The sequence below is a fragment of the Xiphophorus hellerii genome, chromosome 14 (genome assembly GCF_003331165.1).
Source record: "Xiphophorus hellerii strain 12219 chromosome 14, Xiphophorus_hellerii-4.1, whole genome shotgun sequence".
Taxonomy (NCBI): domain Eukaryota; kingdom Metazoa; phylum Chordata; class Actinopteri; order Cyprinodontiformes; family Poeciliidae; genus Xiphophorus; species Xiphophorus hellerii.
This window is the reverse complement of record NC_045685.1, coordinates 15,966,013-15,984,372: the sequence shown is the minus strand read 5'-3', so window position 1 is coordinate 15,984,372 and position 18,360 is coordinate 15,966,013. Positions and strand designations below refer to the sequence as shown.

Here is an 18,360-nt window from a genome sequence, read left to right as displayed (position 1 = left end):
GTGGGTTTAATATTCAGGGACAGTTATCCATTTAAGACTGGAAAATCACTCCTTTAATGCGCTTCATATTCATTTTAAACAACCTAACATTCCGCAGAGGTTTAACACTCAAAACACAGTCAGCAGCGAGCTTTCATATAGCTGTGTGCTACACTCACAACATCGTTCACATAACAGATTTTCCATCATTTAGTAAAAGTTGCGTCTGGACAAAAAGAATCACGGACCACGATCCGGATGATTCTCTGCGTTTGTGTTTTAGATGACATCAGGCACACACAATATGGCTAAAATATATCATCACTTAAGAAGACATTTGCCTGAAATTTGTGGCCACCGTTAATCATTTTAGTATGCAAAGCGCAGTAGTGTGCAAAGAATTATGAGTGCTGACAGTCAATTTTGGTCAGTGAATATAGCAACTTTTCATATTTAACATCCTGCCAGCAGTCACTAATGAGCATCGACTGAGCAACTTGCAAACATTAAGCGTGTCCTTTTTTTAAAATGATTTTTAAATGTGAGGTTCAGACATTTTCTGTAACATTCTAGTTCAACCTGTAGATTAAATACTGGTTGAGCAAATGTTGGCTCTCTGCCTGTTTTTAAATTTGCTTGATGAACACGAGCTGCTTTTATTCATGCCATATGGATACATTTGACACAGACCTTTAAACATTTAAAGCTTTCTGCCTGTATAATTTTTTCATGGCATCTTTTCTTTTAGATTAATTTCTAGGTATGTCACAAACTAATCAAACGACAGAACCTGCATGTACTATATGAGCCACAAATCCTATTACAAAGAGAAAGAAAAGAAGCGTCTTAAACTTTAAACAGCTGCAGATATGATTAGTCATCAACGAATTATTCAATCCTAACTTAAAACAATCATTTTGTAGCAAAACCATAAGTAACCAGTAGTAACAAATCAAAGACCTTTTATCCTACACTACACCAGCTGATTTATATCTACTAGCAGGAAGTCACTCAGACTTATTTTGGTTTGATCTGGGATCATAATGTGTCTCATCATCCAGTCCAAAAAAATATCAGAACCAAAAAAAATGGAAATAAAGTGTAATTCAAAGGCTTAAACATATACAAATTAATATAAGAGACTTATGTTCATTTGTCTAATTCATATGAGTAAATACTGAATTATTACAATAAAAAAAAAACTACATAGCCTCTGTGTTGACAAAATGTTTTATGGATTCAAAATGACAGCAGCAAGGGGAAAAAAATGAACTGGTGAGAAATATTAAAAACTAAGACTCAAACCCCTGAGGTCAATGGAGCTCTAAAATATTCAAAAAGTCAATTCCGTCTTCATTTACATGTCCTCATCGCCGCTAATGAGTAAATGAGTCTTAATATTCATTAGAGGATGACACACACTTAAAGATAAACCACACAGACAGGAGGAAGGGAGGCCTACCTTGAGGTTGAAGGTGTGAAAGTCATGGAACATTCTCTCTCCTGAGACCTGTGACAGAGCGAGGGGATGAGACGTCAGTCATGATTAGGCCAAAGCGCAATTACAGAGCAACTCCTCTGACAGTGATTGATCAATGAGGAACTCCTTTAATGAAGACAAGGACTCCAGGTCTTCCAGGAGCAAATTGGCAAAAGTGAGAGGTGGGGACGGTGTCCCAGACTGCTAAGGCGCTAAGAGGATCATCCTGTCTGCAGAGGAACAGGGATTGATAGCAATACAGTATGCACAAGTGGCTGATTGACTACACCTGAAATGCGGTTGGCTCTATTACAAGTTGCATGATAGTTTTGTCCATCACAGCCACACTTTTTCAGCACAACTCAGTTCAGGATTTCAAATGAAAAGTTTGTCTAAATGTTCTTCAAATCCAAGATATATTTGTGAGGTCAATCGGGAGCAAATAAGGAGTTTGGAAACTCGTTGCACATTTGGCTTTTAAATGGGTCAGATGAATGGCTTTTAATGCAGTTTTCTTCAAAAAGTCCGACAAGATCAATAAAGCAGGTGTAGATGAAGAAATACAAGAATGGATCATTAAATAAACCAACCCAAGACAGCCAACCGGAAATTACTAACGTGTAAAAATTCCTCCACCAAATATACTAGCCCAAAATAGAGAGAAAACAGTTCATTAGGCAAAAGTTAATTTAAATAGTTACATAATTAATCACAAATATCTTTCAGTTTTAGCAACAATCCAACCTTGAATTTCAGGATGTTATTTTAGGAAGTATATTTCTTTACAAAATCCCTAAATAGTGTCCCCTCCTGACAGTTCCTATATAGTAAATTCAACCAAAAGCATGTCATAAATTCATATATTACTTCAAGTTAAATATGTAAACATTTTTACACTTCCTTTTTCCCTGGAGTATAAACATAACGTAACACAAAAGTCCATTTCTCCATGATAGGAAAGAAAAGAGAGCATGTGATTCAAATAAGACAAAACATTTATATGAAAATACCAACTTGCACAAATTTGCCCACATCAACAGGCAAAGAAATAATTAAAGAAAATACTGTTGAAAAACAAAGTTTCAGCATCGCTCTATCCACAACTTCAATGGGAGGAAAGTTACAATTTTCCAGTGTGCTATATAATTCACAGATGTTCCTCTGCTGTCAAATTTATGAAAATGTTTGGTGCATATTGAAGAAACAGCTGGCAAATAACATTGTTTTTATAAGATGTTGTGCAGATGCTCTGTCTTAGCTGAGGACGTTTTCCTGACGTTGGCATGCTATTTTTGGTCTATTTTCTTTGCATTTGAACAAAGAAAATGCACAGCAGTGTTACCATACTCAGATAGTCTGGTGACCACTAGGAAAGAAAAAAGACGAAACAGAATGACTTGTTGGGCAGCAATCTTGATCCAAATGAGCATCAATAAGAGGAGCAGAGAGGTGGCAGCTTGAAAGAGCTGGAGAAGTTTAATGGGTCAGTCAAAAAGCTGAAAAGTGTCGACATCATCAAGAGCTTAAAAAAACCCCCCAAAAAACAAGATTGAAGCAATTGCTTCAAAATAGTCTGGTGTTACATTAAGTGCAAGGTTTTGGTCCTGTAGTCGGTGTTGTATACAACTAAGTAATATAGTTCAGCATAAGATTCTATGTAAAATCAATACAAAAATAGGTGTTTTGGATGTACAACAGGGATCAGGGTGAAAGCCGTTTCCAGATTCTGATCCTCTGAGCTACTCTAACGCTGTATGCAGAAAGAAAAAAAAAAACAAAAAAAAAACTGTGAGCACAAGAGGCCTTTAAACATGACTGCCTGCCTGAGTTGCACTGTCACAGCCTCATTGTTGAAGCACCAGAGACCAACGAAATCAGGCCCTAGAGGCAGAAGCTTCATATGCCACAGCGTTTTTTGTTTTTTTTTCCCCAACAAAAATCTGGGCTGTCTTGCGGTTTGACCTAACAGAAGGAGGGACACATTTGCTTTCTGCTCGATTCAAGAAGTGCACGCGGGTGAGGGCAGCACTTGCCAAAAACAGCCTACCCTTCGAGCGAAGCATCTGACTGGTGTTCCAACTTCTTCCCTTTGCAAAACTTCACAGTCAAAAGACACATGCAAATTACTAATTAATGATTTATCTTGTTTAATGTTATATTTGTGTTTTTGTTAATTTAACCCCCTTTTAAACCTAAGTCATACAAAAAAATAAGACTGAAAAAGAGCCATTGTGAATGGGCTCTTTGTGGCTGGGTTTATATTGAATATAATTATATTCATATGTGAAACACTTTAAATTCCACAGCCTTGTAGGAGCTAAACAAGTAAAGTTTGACCTATAAACAGACAAAAAAACAACAATTTAATTTCAGTGATTTTAAAAGTAACCATAAACCTTTATGTTCACATTTTATTTAAATGATGCTCCAACCTGTGATCAATGTGCCTGGCGTTTGTGTCAAAAAGATAGTTGTGACTTTTTCTGAAACTTTTTCACAAGTATTTTACTTGTGGTAACCAACACTCGTTTATTCATCAAACCTGTTTGAGTGCCAACGCTGTCGCATTGCTCGATGGTCACCATTAATATTATTATGGGCGCCATTTGCAAAACTCCACACTTAGTTTTGCTTTTAGTTTACTATTAAAAAAACAACAGCTTTCAAAAGTAAAAAGAAGTCAGTTCAAATAATGAGGACTTCTTTCCCAGCTTTGCCCATCAAAGAGGTATAAGAGGGTCAGATAATCAGCACAAGCACCATCTGTAGCTGAAAATGTCATTTCCACGTTAGACTGTAAAAACTCTGTTTGCTATTGTAATATTGTCATTTGGTTTTATTCATGCTCGAAATGATGTTTGTAATTCATGTTTGTGGTGCTGATTGTCAATACAAATCACAGAGCGGCTTGCCAGGACTGCAAGTAATGATCACAAGTGCAGTTTGCTGTTGGAAACATTGCAAATAAACCAAGTTGGTCGTATCAGGAGATTGTATTGCTGGGACACTAAGATAAACAGTGTGATTTGCATAGCTATACCCGCTCTCTGTGTCGTAATGCTCAATAGAAATTCCTAATGTAACAGAAGGAGGGTGAAATACTGTATGTACTGTAGAGATGTTTACAGTAATAATTATATGGCACCAAGATGGCTCTCTGGCTGTGGAAAACAAGCTGAGCACTGGACAATATTTTCAGTAGTTGTATTCATCTCCAGCTCACTTCGAAGACAATTCACAGTCCACAAATCGTGTTCTCACACTGTCCGACCTGATGCTCGGATGCAACCTCACTGCTCACATTGTACGTGCGTTGGATCGAGATCGAGAATGTTTCAGCAACTGGTTTTATATGATCAGTCTAATTTGTTTGTATTAAATCATAATTGTGACAGAATTGGTAATTGAATCTGAATCTGTGCATAAGATTGGCTTGAGTTGGCTGGAATTTGATTATGTTGATTACGCATTTCTATATAGTAGGGAACAAATTAGACCTGTTTAATTGACAACAACATGAAGGGATTAGCGTAACTCTCTGGTGAAATGAACCTTCCAGTTATCCAAACTTAAATCGTTCTAAGCATCATCTACTACAGGTAAGACGCAATACTGTACTTAAAACAATCACAAGATAGAAAGTTTACCACACCCGCTCTGCAATGTCCCATATATTCCCATTTTCCAGCTCTCTCCACAAGTAAGACATGTTGGCTTAAGCAGACTGGGGGAAGAATCGGTCTGTCTTTTGAACAAAGTGTTTGCTCCGTTTCTTTTAGTGACTTAACATTTGGCTCCTTTCTTCTGCTTATCTGAGCAGCAGCTGCTGTATCCACATTTTCCTGGCTTGCCATGCATGCTGGTTCCCATAGAAACTAAGTCCAGTCACCCAACGGCAGCAAGGGTACAACATCTCTGTAAGTGTCTTTAAGTGGATGGATTATAATGGACTCGGCTGTGTGAGCAGTCTCTGAACATAATTGCAAGTGACCAGTACTTAGTGTGTTATGTGTCATGCAGGAAGGGGGCTGCTGTATTTAGATGTTATATTTAGATGTTCTCCACCAAGCGGACCTCGGGAACCCGAAACGCAAGCGCACAGGGATGGAGCAAAGGTTTGTGTTATGAGTGTGTGGCTCTAAAACGCATGATTTGTAAAAGAGAATACTCAACACTCTGACAGTTAAAATTACATACATTACAGATCGCAGGCCGTTTCCTTGCATAATCATGGCCAGTTGGTTGTTTGCTACCCTGCACCGGCACACATCACATAAATTGTCTTCAAACACTGAATGTACCCACTGTACTGAAAGCAACAGCTGAAGACTGGGGTAGCTAGAGATGGCTTTAAGATAATTTGGTGCAGCAGCTTTGAAAACATTTGCTTACTTAAGGGTTACCTTTACCCAAAGAAACCGAGTATGTTCTGGAAATTATTTTCCGCCATCACCAACATGCATTTAAAGGGAAAAAATAATCTGAAAACAGGGCAGACGGAAGGAAGATGTGCACCCTGTTACATCTGGAGTATAACATAAAAAAAAAAAAAAGATCATAATCTGCTTAGAGAAAGTGATTGCATAATTTCAGTTATGTACAGTTTTATGAAGCCCACTGCAAGTCCACCTCTAAACGGCTCAACAAAAGTCAAATAAAAGTTTTCGAGTGGTCTAGTCCAAGATTGGATTTAAATCTGAGAGAGACTGTGGTAATGTTTTAAACAACATGTCAACTCTCAAAAAAAACATGAATGTGGGTTAGATAAAGAATGGGCCAAAATTCCAAGAAATTGTTGTTGTTTTTTTTATCTATTCTGGAGCAAATTTGCTTTTACGTTACTATTTATTCAGCCTTTACAACAAACAATGGCTTTCCTGTATCTGTCTTTCTGCTGATCTCTCTATAACTCTAAGTCAGCAGCAGGTTAAATTTAATGATTTGATGGGAACAGTGAAATGGGTCCTTGGGAGCTTCGAGAGCTGAAAAGAGCAACCATTTGGCCGTTGGACCTGCTTGCCTCAGCATTTACCGGACATACGTTTAAATGTTTGGCTTTCACCCGGAATGGCCAGAACGAATGACGCCTGAAGGGGGTTGGAAGGTGGGATTGATGCTGGATCTGGGGAATTGGATGGTCATTCATCACATTAATGAGTCATGTCACCTTATTTACAAAGAAATGCGCGCTACACCAACACACCCCTCCATCCTGCTACTGTCATGAATGTGGTATTTTGTTCATGCTGAGGTTTACTGAGTAAAAACTTCAGTGTGAGATTAAATCAGGTAGCTCAGCCATATTAACTGCTCTGTGCAAATATACAGTTAAACACCAGGAGTCCAAATTTGGATGGGGATGCAAAAGTGGGGCAATTTGGACTCAAAATGAGCTTTAGTTAATTGTGCACTGGTAAGCTCAAGGTCCTAGACATCTCATTGATCACTTGTGCTGCAGTTTATCAGACACAGTGCCTCCTAAAATATTCATACCTCTTGCACTTTTTAATATTTTTTCACACTGAAAGTTAATTTTAAAATAGTTTGAGATATTATTTGATAAACAATAAAACTACAAAGAAGGTTAAGTCTAAAACTGCTGGTATCCCTGTGAGATTTAGGTTTAAAATTGTGAGGAGTATCAATTTTGGGGGGAAAAAAATCTATTTTCAATTACATTTAATTAAAAATGGCATATTGGAAATTATGTATACCCTTATCAATTATGACTGAAAAAAACTTTAAAATGGACTTATTAACCTAGTAGTGGCTCAGTATTCACAGATTCATATATTACCAGATTTGTTGTGATAATTTCTCCAGTATGTTGATTTTTTATAGTGCATATCTAGGTGAAATGCTACCTGACCAACTACTGGACAAAAGCTGTCCAGTAGTTGGTCCTGGGTGGTGATTGGCTGTACTCCCAAGACGGAGATAAAAAACAAAATTAGCTTCTGTGGTAGTGAAAAAACATCTTTCACTATTCATATTAATGAAAAATGTTTATTTTTTAAATGCTAATAAAAGTATATTTGGTGTTTTAAAACTATGTGTTTTCAGCATTACAATAAAGTAATTAATCTCATAACATTACTGGAACAATGTAAGGTGAATTTATGGTGAAACAATTAATAATGAAAAATATACGTCTAAAATAATTTATTTATTTATTTTACTTGGAGAAACAATCACATTTATGATATAGGAAAACATGTCATGGCTGTTGGACCATGACAGATCATGCAGCAATGGATCGCAAATCCAACTCAACTACATTTTGACATCATTGACATTCCATACTAACTGCCTTTCATAAACAGAATTATTCTCTCCAGACTTGCAGAGAGGTTTACAGACAATTTTGTTTGCCTGCAATTTGGGGGGGGGGAAACAACAAAAAAAACCCAACTTGTTGATGCTGAACTGGATTTCTTTCCAACTTGGAACACACTTCTATGATGTCACTGAAATTAGGCACCTCTACTGTCAGCTGCTTTGCATGCCAAGCACAGGAGAAGCAGGGAGGAAGACCATTTGTGTAGCAGCCGCATGTTGAGCATATACTGTACTTGCAAAAGTTTACTTCACAAAATATTATTACATAATATTAAATAACTTTTTAATTACATCACCTAAAATAATCACCACAGAGACAAGTGACATGCTTTCCATAGTGTCAGTATGATTCTCATATTGATACTTCCCAAGCTTCCTGATGTTCTTGAGTTGGCATAGATGCTGTTTCACAATTATGGAGGGGAGATTTAAACAGAGAAGCAGGGATATCAGAACTATACGACACATTTCTTTGTCAAGAAAACCCAAATGTGTAATAGTAGCGTTTCAGGAGTGAACAGATCTAAAAAAGACGATATACACCGATAAGTCTTCGGACAGCGTGAAATAGATGAACCTTCAGTTATTTACCATTTTTTAATTGGAAATGTCTGTCACAGAGCGGCTCGGTCCTTTTCCAAGCTATTATCTACCCTTGCCTTGATTACTTAAAGGTGTTTTATCAAGAGCGCTGCGCTGGGTGTCAACTGCAGTTATTAAAGTTATTCCTGCTGCATTCTGGAGGTTTTAAACATCCAATAAACTCACAAAAGATCAGCTTGTTATGTGAAGCAATTTGAATTATATTTTTGGTATCTCACTGGTGAGATTTCATCGACAAAAAAACAGAAAGAAGCAAATTAAAGATCATTTGATTAAATTTTAAACTAAATTCGTTTTTCTTTTTAAAGACTTTAGGGATTTGTCTCGACCTATTGTGATGCCAATTCCACGAATTAGTTCATTCTTGTTCCTTTTATGTGAGCAACCCATCAGTATTCAATCATAATTGCCTATTAAAGACATGTCAAAGTTTCTAGGTGACTTAAGATCACAACTTGTGGCTCTCATTCTTTCTGCACTGCTGTGTTTACGCCATGACTGAGTGAAATATGAGCGATGGGGACTGCAGAGGATGACACTAGTAAAACACCACTAACTCTGGAACTTGTCTGGAACAGGTCCTGTGGGTTAACACCCAATGTGGGGTTGTTCACATTTTTTTCTGAAGGAATAAATAATAATGTAAAATCAACTTTGTTAAAAAAACAAAACAACTGGTCATTCTTTTGATTTGAAAATTCTTAATCCTGTTTTTGCTGTAAAATATCATACTGCTACATATTTTTTTTTAAAAAGTTTACTACTTAAGCACATGTACAGCTGGGTGTGTTACCGGATTGTCCCTCTCTGTAAATTACTGATGGAGTGAGGGATTCTACTTTGATGATAATTTGAGCCTCTCAAGATTAGGATATCTCACAAGGGGCGATTTTATTCCTTCACATGTCTCTCAGAACCTTATTCCCTCCCTCCAGAAACTTCATAACAAAGTTAGTAATAATTGATGTAACTTGTCATGCTTCTGACGGTTTGATTGTGCGCATGTTTTCACATGTACAGACAGCGCAAAGAGGAAACGAAAGCTTAGTATGCTTGCTCAAGGTCCTTGTAGAACCCCCCCTCCCATCCCACATCTACCCCTCCATCCCACATCTCCCTGCACAATTAATTTTATCTTTGGGGTATTATCAAGAGAGAGCCTGGCAAAACAGCATGACAGAAAAACGGTCCAGAAGCCCAAGGCCCAGGGTGGGAATTAATCTGTTTGACAAGATCTCTCACAAACCATTTGTCTGGCTTTCCTTCTCTTGGATGTTGCTGCTACCCTTAATGTTTCAGAGAGTGTAGAATAAGGATGTCTTTAGCACAATTGTGGTGCGAAAACAATGAAAAACGTGGACTTGGTAGCAGGAAAACATTACTTATGTCCTGGAAACAAATAATATAAGTGCAGATTGAGCAGGTGCTGGACATTAGAGCAGCGTTTGCGGTTTGGTTGTTAAGTGAGCATTAGCATTGCTCAGAACAGCCATGAGGTCATAATAATGAATCCCATTAGGGATGCCTGGCACTGACATCATTTTCTCCAGCAGAATTCATTCCCCAAATGAAGCCTCTGAAAAACTGGTCAGCCTCGTTGGACTCTTTCAAAACTATTGACACCAAGCAGACGTTTGATGCATTATCCGGGCCGCAGAAAATTAATCAAACTAATGATTGAATAATTATCTCAAGTGCAATTAATTAAACATGCCAATGAACTCATCTTGAACAGCTGTCCTAGCTGCAACACTTAATCACTTGTGAGAATTACCAAACACAAACGGAGGACGCCGAGTGCATGCAATAATCTCTGCAAAGTGCATTGTTTACAAACAGTAATTAATATCACACCGTGTATTAGCAGGGTAAGTGACTGCGGTGCACTTCTGTAATTGTACCACAGAGAGTTGGGCTTCTTCTCCCCCCACCCCCACTCCTGCTCCAGACAACTCTCGTTAAGACAAGACAGAGCACTGACAGGAAAAGGAACCATTTCAAAAGTCATACTTGGATTTAGGTTGTCTTTTAGTGCTTTATGCTTCAAAATAAATTCATTATTTAATAAAATGTAAGCACCAGCTACTGTATGTCTGCCAGACACCAGCAGGAATTGTTAGTGCTTGCATTCTGGAGACCAGAAGGAATAGTTAATTTGGTACACATGGAAACCGGCAATGGATATTTAAATGATTTCATTCACAATCAAGGGACTTGTTAAAAGCCCCACAGCCACAACAGTAGGAGTATGTGTGATGGATGTGTGTTAAACAGAACTACCAGCTCTGGATGAAGTTCGGAAGACCTAGCATTTGGGGCTTTCATGGTCACATCGCACAATTATTATTCATGTGGGTAGTACAAATGTCTCAATGGTTTAATGTTGGAAATCGATGGGTAGATGAGGACCCTAGTGTCTTTCCTTGTCAAACTGTAAAGAGTCCAATACCTGTGTCCTCATACTGCATGCTGATGTATTGACATGTTGGGGAGCTTGTTTCACATTATAAAGAACACTGCTGTGTGAAGCTGATTGAATTGCCGTAACCTTGTAGACTTACATTACCCATATTAATCACAGTCAAATGTTCGTAATGTCATCGAATGTTCCTATGAGGCATTTATTATGTTGCTTCCTGTTTTTGAATGAATAACGCCATATCAATTGCACATTAATACTTCTGATGCCACCACTCAGCAACCTCGTAATATTATGACATCCATTGATTCCCAGAGCTCAGCTGTGCCTCCGTAGATATAAAGAATACTACACAGTGAGGAACGTTGCTTTTAGTTACATAATCATGTGGTTCTGTCTGGCTGTGGAAAATCAACTACTGTAGATTTATTTTTGTAAATCCAGTTAAGAGCTCGCTCTACCAGCCCTGGCTTAGCATTGGACCTTTGGTGGAAAAATGCCCAATGACACCCAGCACCGCCTGGGTTTATGTAGGCGCACAAGAACCTTATTAAGAACTATAAAGTCCTACCAATGCTGTGAAATATGTCTAGAAAGCTTCCTTTCTGTCTGGTGACACTCACTTCTTGTTTTGTTAGAGTATCCAGTAATTGGCTGATTTCTATACATAAGTAAAACATTTTTGGGCCACCAATGGCTCCAGGATTATTCTGCCAAGTGTCTATGACTATACTTTTGTAATGTTCTGTGGCCAAATGTTATCAAATATGGATTATGCAATCTTTCCATGGGAGAATCTGATACAATTCATAAAATGAACTGGCAAAAAGTCTCATCTTTCCCTCTCTCCGAACAATAATTGTAAATACATCCAAGCAGGAACATGTAGTATGAAACAATGAGGTAGTTTAAACTTTCACTGTCTGTGGAGCTTATGGCAGCCTCAGCGGGCCGTGGGAAATATTCAGTGTTTCTCTGAAAACTTTCTTGGACAGGCAGGTACCCAGGAATGAAGACCGACAGTGAGTGGCACCAGCTGGAGGACGCCTAAAAATTGAATGGAACAGAAACGCTCAAATAGTTATGGATAACGGATGGCTGTAATTTTGCAGATTTGCCGCTTAAGTTGATCATAATCAGCCACTGTGTTAAGAGACACATTACTGAGATTTCAGTAATTAGATGCAGTTAATAAAGCTTACATAAAAGCAAACTATTGCCATTAGAATATAAAACCACTGTGAAAAATGTGAATGTAATAAAGAATAATTAGCATACTCATAATGATTTTAATATCTTTCAGAGTACTGTACATTCCAATGGACACAGTACCTTTCAGGCACAAGTGAGACACAGTAATTAAAGTAAGCTCGGTGCAAACTGTGTGACTCACCATTTTTATTTTCTGTATAAACTCATAAGAAATGAAGGCCAAAACAGCAAGGTGGGAGATGCACTGTGCAGCAGTGTTGGTGTTGGATGAAAACTGTCATCTGCCGGTTAATTAACCAACTGCATTTCAACTATGGGCAAGAAATATCTGCTTGACTTACAAATTTAAGTTTATCCATCTTGAAGCAATTAACAATAAAATTGTGTCAGTGCATGTTATGTAGAAATAAAAATTTGTTGTATATATAATCATGCAAAAAATATTTGACAACACAGTCAATGGGAAACTGAATACACTACAATTCAACAGCTTAAGCAGCAATAACATGACATTAATTATCCGAATGTCTTCAATCAGTCATTCACTTTATTTGTATTCTTATGTCAAGGAGTTTTAGCCCACTCAAACTTACAAAATTTCTTTGACTGTTTTCACTGGGGCTTCCAATGAAAACTCCCAATTAACCTTCAGATTGTTTTGAATCTAAAAGTTCTGGCACACTTGAATTCTCCTTGTTTTACCAATGTTGTTCTAAATTTGCTGGAGGCCGTCTGTTGGAGAAATGGTCTTGCATTTGACTCTACAACACTTTGACGCCTAGATGAAATCATGCAAGTCAAAACCCAAATCATCACTTCTCCACCACTGTGCTTGACGGGCTAATGAGGTATTTGGATTTATGGTTAACACTCCATAAATCTGATGGACATTGTTCCATAACTCTTGAATTTTGCAAACCTATTTCATTTATATGGCTTATTCAGTTGCAAAACATGTTTACGCCAAAATTGCCTGTGAAGATGGAACAAGCTTGTGGTGAACAGTGCCCTCTAGAGGTCAGATTGACCAAAAAGGCCAAACTGAAAGATGGCGCTTGTTGTCATTAACGCCAATGAATTTTAAAATAAAACTACTTTTAGTAGGCAAAATTCTTTTTGGTTTATCCAGTTTATTCCAGCACAAGAATACTATTACAGTCCACATTTTGACTGGCTAAAAAGAAGAAACTAATCTTGTAGCATTTTGAAATCAAAAACAGCCATTCTCTTTGATCCTGTTATTGTTTGTCCCAGCACTGAGCCTTGCTGAAATCGATTTCCATCCAGTGTAATTGGTGCCATGCTTGGCTCCACTAAATAAGCCGTTACACCAAAAGATGCATGGGCAAACTAAAACCACACTCACAAAAGAATGTTGAGCAATTACAGAGAAAACCAAGGAGAAGAAGGCTGAGAGGCATTTCATATTAATGAGAATGGCTCACAATGAGCTGCAAAACTTTTACCCAACTGATTACCAGTCTTTTGTTTTGGGTTATTTTGTGCTCTGCATGGGACACAGTCTTAATCCTCTTATTAGCTATCAGTAGTCTTGCTTCCCCCCCTACTGAAATATAGTTAAGCCATAATTTATATCTTTAATGGCATGATTCTATTCTTTTTGTTTTCCTCTCATAAATCAAAATACAGAAAGCATTGCAGTTTTTCCTCATTTATAAAGCACATTTAAAAACAGAGTTAGTGGCATCAAAGTACTGTACAAAAAAATAGAAAGGATTGAATCAGCATATAAAAGAAGTAATAAAAGCAAACAGTGTGCAAAACAAGTAAGTAAAAATCATATGTACATGAAATGTAAAGGCCAAAGAAGCCTGGACGAGAGAACTTGTTAAAGTAGGTGGTTTAAATCCAGTAATGGGCACATTTTTGATTATCTGAAAAATTAAAGCTGTAGTATGCAACCATCATTAAAAAATATATGGTTTTTACATATTTGTTTAAATTATCATTATGTTGTGACGATATAAGACAGTCTGTGGAAATAATCTAGCACCTCTGTTGGGAGCACATCTCCTAGCAGTGATCCTCCTACTCTACATCTGAGTGTTTCTGACCACTCAGTCAGAAACAACCAATCAGAGCCAGGAGGAGGGTTTCAGTGGCGTCAATCACTATTGTATGTGCTGCTCAAATCCCCATTCCATCTTCCCCTAATGCTCTCTGCTGCGCTACAGCTGGTTCACCTCAACATAGCTTGCCATGAATGCTAAGGCTACTTAGCATGGCCACCTATGCTGGTGGATAAACAGTTCTTCTATAATAAGTTGTTTCTCCACCATTAGCACACTGAGGAGTATGTGCACAAGCATGACTGACATGCTTGTGCACATGCATGTCAGTGACTTTTCTTTTATTTTTGTAACAAATACATACATCAGCTTTAACACTAGGACTACCAGGATTTTGAGAAATTCCTATCTCTACCAAGAGGGGCCAAATTGGGTATCTTCCTAGAACTACCGAGAGAGGGCCAAACTGGGTTATTAGCATCCAAATGTGGCCAAACTGACGACTCTGAATGGTCTAATTAGCATCCATGTAGATGAGCAGGGGGGAGGAGAGCCAAACTCACTACATCAACTTTCACGCTCAATACACAGCAGTTAAAGTCACCTTCTCCCCACTCCCCAATTCAACATTTAGGCGTATGCTCACATTTTATACATATAAAAATGACTGCAAACAGACGTGCAATTGCACTGTTTCTCTTAATTTTAAAACATTTCAGTGGATAATTATGTAAATGGAATAGAAGATAATTTATTTTTAAGATTTTTTACTCAATTTTTACCATTTGCATGTGAAAAAGGCAGCATTTTGTGTTTCATAGACTCAAGTGTGCTCACCAAAGTGTTTAAGGGGTTACCACACAACAAAAACAGAAGCGAAATGTAAAAGGGCAAATAATTTACTGTATTAGTAACTTATGTGATTTCTGAATTTCTATTTTAAATTAATCAGTGTATTAAAGAGCTGCTAATGAATGCCACATCACATGAAGGCAAATTTTTTCCAGCCACTCCAAAATAAGACAAGCGAACAAGCGTCGCAGAAAAGGCAGACGTATGACCTGCCTCTTCTAAACCTCTCTACATCTACTTCGAGAGCAATAATTAAAATGTTTAAAGGCAACACAGTCACAGTCAAACGAGGCTGAGGAGGATTAATGAAGGTAAAACAATCTCCAAAGCTCACTGTAGAACTGCAGCAATGATAACTATTGAGGTATACTGTGTACTGCTTTACCAGGAGTTCCAGGAATTGTGGATGAACCTGTAGTTGATGGCTGACTATGATACTGGAAGACTTCAAAAAAATATCTCTGTATTGCATTAAACTGCTTTCACCTCCTAGAGAAAAAGTCAAACCTTTCCTTTAAACCTTGCACCCTGGAAAAATATTTAAATATTGTTATCAACTGTTTAACTCAATCTCATTACCACAAAATGGGTTCCCCTGCGGCATGATCACACAGTCAAACTCTGTAAAACCACACTCTCCTGTCCACTATCCCACAGCTCTTTGTGTTTTTTTGCTAACAGTTTGAGGGTAAATATTAGGCTGGACCTGCAGGCCTGTGTGCCAATGAAGCTTCCCCCTCCCCTCCTTCTTTTTGACCCTTTTTCTCTCCTCCTCCTCTTCTCCATTGTGTTATCACGTAGGTGCACGCCGACACACACATTTATAGTTTGCTCTCTCTCCCTCGTCTCCTGAGTGTAAAAGTTGCAGCGGAGCCATCCATCCAAACCCACAGACCATGAAATTAGGTTAAGACGTAAAGCTGTGAGTGACACAGGTGTGGATACAAATGAGAACATCCGAATGAAGAAGTAGAGATCCAGGACGGCTGATACTGTGCTCGTCAAAGGCAGAATTCAGAATTACATCTCAAAGCCTTACCTTCATTTTATTTAGTCCACCTTCCCCCCGCTCTGTAAATGTGCTTAGGCCAAGATATTAGCATAAATACTGGGAAGCTGTGTGTAAGGGTATTAGGAGTTCTGTCATATTCCAAATCTCATTTCCTTAAAAAATGGGAAACTTGTTCAGGTTTGTCTGCAGTTCTGTTCTGTCCTTTTGCACACATTTAGATTTGTCTTCTCCTCTTTTCATCATTTCTCTTCACGGAGACATGATTTAACTCAAGAAAAGTACAATAACATCCACCGTCCCCCTCCCCTTTTTTGTTACAATGTCTATTTGCTGTAGCAACATGTGTGTGTGTGTGTGTGTGTGTGTGTGTGTGCGCACTTTAAACAAAATTCTGCTAAACCCCCCAAAATGTTGGCTGTTGCATTTAATTAAGTTTTTCCTACAATGAGTAAAGTAACTGTGGGGTAAGTGAAAATCTAAAATGGATTTTATTTAACATAATGACAAATAATAACTGAAGTCATTTTTTGGCACTTTTTATCACTGAGGTAATGACCTTTCACTACTGCAGAGGAAAACCAAAAAAATGATTCCTAGTTGACCACAGTGAAGCAGTGAGCACTTTGTCCACCCAGCTGCCAGGAAAACATGAGATCATTTAAATATTAGTGGGAACAACAATTACATACTTTCTTCCAATCCAGCTTCACATGGCTCAGATTTCTGTTGTTACTTTAATTTCAAGAAAAAAAAAAGATGCTTCAGTCATGTATCCATCCACCAACCACCTATCTCTCCATTTGTCTCCTGATATCTATCCACATAAACCTATGTTGATCCTTCCATCCATTTCTCCATGTTCCATCCAACCATCCGCTGATCCATCCCACCATCAGTGCATACAGCCATTTATACATCCATCCATCCCTTCACTTTTTCATTCTCCCGCCTACTCACTGTTTCATTCACCCATCCATCTATACCAGACCATGAAGGAGTGAATACAAGATGGACTGGTACAAATTGATTCGACAATGCGCTTCATTTGAACCCTTTTTTTCCAGCTGCAGGACCAGAAGGAGTTTAAGGAAGGAAACTGAAATCATGGGTGTCCTTTAAACACTACGATTAGGAAAATACTTGCTCAGGAGTACAACATTGGGGAGACAGCAAAATAAAAGCAAATATAACAACTTTGCAAACTATAGACTTCATACACTTTAAAGTTTTATATGTATCCAGGCCTGGTAAAAAAAAAACTAGAATTTCTGAAGTTACAGGTCATCTTAAAAAAAAAAGAAAAAGGATTTTAGCCAACCTTTGTTCCAAAATGCATTGACAGACATTACATAATTCTTGACTCTAGCCCTTATAACAAAGCACTGTTTATGGATTTCCAAGACACAAAGCTCCACTACACGAGTGCATCAATTTTACTTTCCTGCTCTCATAACAGGAGCAATCAGAATGCTTTTAAGCCATTAAATTCATCATCAAAACACCATGTAAAACGTCTGCAGCTGTTTAAGGCAGTCAAATCTGGAACTGGTCATGTACGAGCACTATATTGACTATTGCTTTTTACTATAATAGGTATTGACCTCTGCATCGGCAAGGATCTGCTGATATCTGCAGTCCTTCAAATGCCGGCGCAAACGGTTTCTACCCCAATCACCGGAGGTCTACACCGATACAAGAGAATGCTGAACAGCTTAAAATGGAATAAAACGCATGCCGAGATTTTGTCTGATAGAAGGCATGACAGAAGAATTTGCAAACTGATGCTCAATTTCATCTTTAAGTGTTGTATTAAAATGACAGGAATGTGAAGAACTGGGACATCAATCAGGAAACCAAACATCTTTGGTGTTTGGTTTCCAAACCAAACACATATCATATTTTTATGATACCAAAAAAATATCAGCTTTTATGGTAAAAAAGTTGATATTAGCTTACATTAACAACAATGACCTATAGTTTAAGCCATCAACAGACTTAGTTTTACCCTTTCACATTCCTGATTGTACAGACTTGCAAAAACCTTTGCATGCCTTGTGAACATTTGTACATTCTGTCATGTTACAACAACAAACTAATGTATTCTATTGGGATTTTATGTGATAGAGCAACGGAAATTATGTTTTATGTCCTTTACTTATTCCTAAATAAAAATCAATGTAACCTATTGATTTCAGTAGTCATCCTGTGCATATTCACAGTTTTGTTGTATTGTCACCTATTTGTGGATTTTTTCCACATGGTATATCTAAAATATTTGAAAGCAGAGCAAGGTTGGTCAACTGAAATACCTTGGTGCAATCCTATTGGACACACTGTTAGCTGTGGTTTGCAAAGCAGGCAATCCAAGACCAATGATAATTTTCCTTGGCTGTGCCGAGTGGCTGTGCCCCCTACAGCGGCGTTAAGGAAGACT

The 18,360-nt window shown here is 37.9% G+C and overlaps 1 protein-coding gene across 42 annotated transcripts in view; it reads right to left on the bottom strand.

Moving 5' to 3' along the window:
* LOC116732739 (receptor-type tyrosine-protein phosphatase delta) overlaps window positions 1-18,360 on the bottom strand; it is a 459,528-nt gene that overhangs the window by 242,551 nt on the left and 198,617 nt on the right. For all 42 annotated transcript variants that reach the window (XM_032583123.1, XM_032583122.1, XM_032583125.1 and 39 more), the window contains one exon: window positions 1,442-1,489. The gene's annotated coding sequence lies outside the window, so the exon portion shown is untranslated. The remainder of the gene's footprint in view (window positions 1-1,441; window positions 1,490-18,360) is intronic.